Source organism: Pinus tabuliformis, chromosome 8, assembly GCF_031772625.1.
Source record: "Pinus tabuliformis cultivar Carrire ecotype Pingquan chromosome 8, CPIR1, whole genome shotgun sequence".
Classification (NCBI taxonomy): domain Eukaryota; kingdom Viridiplantae; phylum Streptophyta; class Pinopsida; order Pinales; family Pinaceae; genus Pinus; species Pinus tabuliformis.
Window position 1 is genome coordinate 8,574,543 of NC_142294.1, and position 4,009 is coordinate 8,578,551.

Consider the following 4,009-nt stretch of genomic DNA (forward strand, 5'->3'; position numbering starts at 1 on the left):
ATACCGATGGATGCATCGTTGTATCTACCGTACTCCCCACGCTAGGATGTCCTCCATTGATCTGGGATCAATGATACTGGTCTGGGACCAGTGGTAGGAGTTGTACATACTATGACACTTTTTAGCGCTTGAAATTTCACCTCAGGCTGAGAAAGGTAAACTTCAAGGCAACATCAAACCACTTAGCCTCGTAGCTAGCCCTACGGGGCAGGAGAGGGCTCTCTCCGGTTTATCTCGGTAGGGATCTTCAACGGGCGAGATAACCAATGAGGAAACTCTGATTTTAGGCTAGTAAACTGATAAAATGTTTGATTTGGGATTTTTAGGGTTTTGGTGGAAAGTTGGGGAAAGACAATTTTGGGTGCGGGGATTGGACACAGTTTTTGCAGGGGGTTCTTTGGGGCAAGGTAGGAGACTGTACTGATGCCTTTGAATTAAGTGAATGGATAGGAATGACCGGTGAGGAGCTAAAGAGAGCAAGAAACCTTCAAGGGTTCTCTTTAGACAGATGAAAACATAAATATTAAGCAAATTTAAAAGCAGAGCATGGCAATCATGAATTCTACTTTAACACTTCATTTGCCTAATTTGCAGAAGGAAAAGTGAGAAGATGAATCACATAACAAAGTTACAAGTACAAAGATAAACACACCATCAATACATGTAACCACAGGAATCCCAAAAAGGACTGCAAAACCCTGGTCTTTCTTCCTTTGCCAAAATTGCAGAGATACAATGAGTAATACAATAGAAGCTTCTCCCTCAAGAGTCCAACCCTCCAATCTCTGAAAATGACTAAGAAAATACATAATATAGGCAAGATAACACCTTTACTTGCCTCTAGGGGTCGAGCTCATCCTTCTAGGAGCTGTTTCAACCAATTCTAAACTGAGCACTAAAATCTAGGCAGTCAAAACAACTTGCCTCTATAAGCTAGGAAACCAATTCATTCATTAAATGTTTGTTATTTCATGAATGAATCTTCTAGAATAGGTAAATAAGTGTCATGTTAACATGAAAATACATTAATTACATCAAAGAGGGTGAAAAATCCCATCACAAGTCAAAACTGGTCAAAGCTGGGCGAATTCCTGAGCTGTAGATGAATTCTTGTGAAAACTGCCCAACGGGTCGCGCCCTCTTTCGGAACGGGTCGCGCTACTTTGGAGCTGATTTTGAGGTACTTCCAGGTGTCCAAATGAGGCAAAAGTGGGCTTGTTGGAAAGGTTTAGATGTATACTTTCCAACCCAAGTATAATTTCTGAATTTGGTGGTCATTTTCCCCTCCAAAATTGCAATCTCCCAAGACTGCTTCCTGTGTGTCAAAAAGGTGGCAGAAAGTCATTTTTTGCTTGTTTTTTGACTTTCTGGAGGCTCGAAACTTGGTAAAATTTCTTGGCAATGGCTGAGCAAGTGTATCTTTGCATGAAAAATCCAAAAATGCTGATTTTTCCCAAAAAGGAGTTGCCCAACGAAAAGGTCACGCGCGGCGCGCGACCCGTTGGTAGAGAAAACCTGTTTTTGCCAAAAAAAATCACAAATGACAAAAAATGCTCAAAATTTTTAGAATTTTGTGCTGGAGTTAAGTCATTTAGTATCATGCTCCTTCAAGGAAGCCTCAGCCAAGATGTGGAGGGGATCGGGCCTTTTTCGTCGTTTTAGTGCCTTGGCCAACAACCTCTCCAAATGAGCATTGACCTGGAGAAGCATAGCCTCTCGAGAGATAAAATCCTCCCATGGGATACCCTGCTGTTTTGACTGTTTAAATGCTGCTCCAAGGGGACAAAAACACAAGGGAGATGTTAGGGAGGGGGACTTTTGAAGGGATTTAGGGAAAATTCATATGAAAGGGGAAATTAGGGAAGCAATTATGAAACATATACCATCACATAATCATATTTTGTAGGGGTTTCATAGGAGGTAGGGTTTAGGGACTTTGATATTTTTGGTAAGGAGATTAGGTGAAAATGACAAGGGAGATGGTTGGGATGTGGGGAAAAAAATGGGAGTGAAAGGGATGACCTTGAGAGCAGCAAAACAAAACCCTAGCTTTACTTGCACTTTGACATTTTTAAACAAAATACACATGAACTTCTCCTTTCAAATTGATGGCATTAAAACACATTTTCATGCTCATGCAAGCTTTAGCAAGCAATAAAACTTGATGATATTAGGCCTACCTGCAATTTTGAAGAAATTTAGGGTTGTTTGGTAGTTTACAGGCAATTTTATGTGGATGATTTCCCAACAGGTCGCGTGCACCCAACACGTCGCGCCAGTGTTATTTCTCAACTGCTAGGACCCCCCTGACACGTCGCGCCTGCCCAACACATCGCGTGCTTTTGCAGGAGGCTTTTGGAGGCCTTCCTGGTGTCAGAATCAGGTTCAGGATAGCTCGTTGGAAAGGTATTTGAATCTAATTTCCAACCCAACTGGAATTTTTCAATTTGGAGTTCATTTGCTCTGTCAAAAATCAAATCTCCCAAGACTGGTCAAAAAGTGCCAAATGAGGCTGCCTCAAGGAAGAGTGCTGTTGCAGTCAACTTTTGAATGCCTTCCTCAACCCCAAATTGAGCTCATGATAGCTCATTGGAAATCACTTTGTGTCTTGTTATTATTTTACCCATCAAGCAAATCATTTGGCCAACCAAGCTAGGAGAAAACTTGATTTTCCCAAGGTCACTTCAGAGGTGTCTTTGATTCTCCTGAGGCAACGGTATTCTTGACATTTCTCTCAAACCATGACACCTGTGCAAAAAGTGAAGGAGGTTTTTATTCTTTGGCATGTTTTGGACAAAAATCTCTCTTCGTTTCCAAAAATTAATCTTTTATTTCTCTAAAACATCTTTTGAGTGAAACTTATCCCGATGTGTGAAACAAGGAATTTTGTCGAAATGAAGCGAAATGAAGGGGATAAGGGGCTTCTAAATTCTTGTGGAAATTTTTGGGAGTGGGGAGGGATGTTATGAAGCAGGTAAAAGTGGAATCACGGAGTTCGAGTGAGGGGAAGGGGTCCAATAGGGCAAAACACAGGCCTAACCTAGAAAATTGCCAAGTTGTAGCTAGATACTAGGGTTTGTGGAAAAATGAGGAGTTTGGGGGATCTTAGTGATGGGAAGCATTTGATAAGGTACTTTAAGGATAGGGGAAGGTTTATGAACATCTGGATACAAGTTTTGCTAGTGATTTGACCATCCAAGAGAAATTAGCTTTCAAAACCCTAGAAGAGGAAAATGACCTTACCTAGGCGCAACTGAAGCATGAACAAGATGTAAAATGACTCATTAGACATTGACATGATAATGAAAACCCTATGAATGATGATAAACTCAGCTGAATGGTGACATGGACCAACATTTGGACAACTTTAGAAGGAGTGAAAGCAAACCCTAGACCTAATGCATAATGACCAAATTTTGCTTGAAAGCTCTTTGAAATGACAAAATTTGACCTTGACACTCTGAGACCACTTTGTAAGAGCATATTTGATCACTGGAGGAAGGCTGGAAAGACTGACACTAACAACGCTAACTTCGGGTCAGATGAGACTGGTCTGGGACCAATGGTACATACTTCGAGACTGACTTCGTGTCAGTGCAGTACTGGTCTGGGACCAGTAAGACTCGTACATACTATGACGCTGACTTCGGGTTGGTTGAGACTGGTCTGGGACCAGTGGTACGCACTCTGAAACTAACTTCGGGTTAGTGGAGAATGATATGACTCATTCTCAATCAATTATTCTTCTTCATAGTTCAGCAGAGTAGAGCAGAACAGAGCTAGCATAGCCAGCAGAGTTGAGCAGAGCCAGTAGAGCTAGCAGAGCCAACAGAGCTGAGCTGAGCCAGTAGAGCTGAGCAGAGCCAACAAAGATGACCAGAGCAATGTAGGGCACTGATGGCAGAGATAGTACAGTCGGACATATGGATCAGCAGATGGAGTTCCCCCTAGTTGAGAGGGAGTGTTAAATTGGAAACTAGGGAAAAACTCCATGTGGGTCAGCTTATTT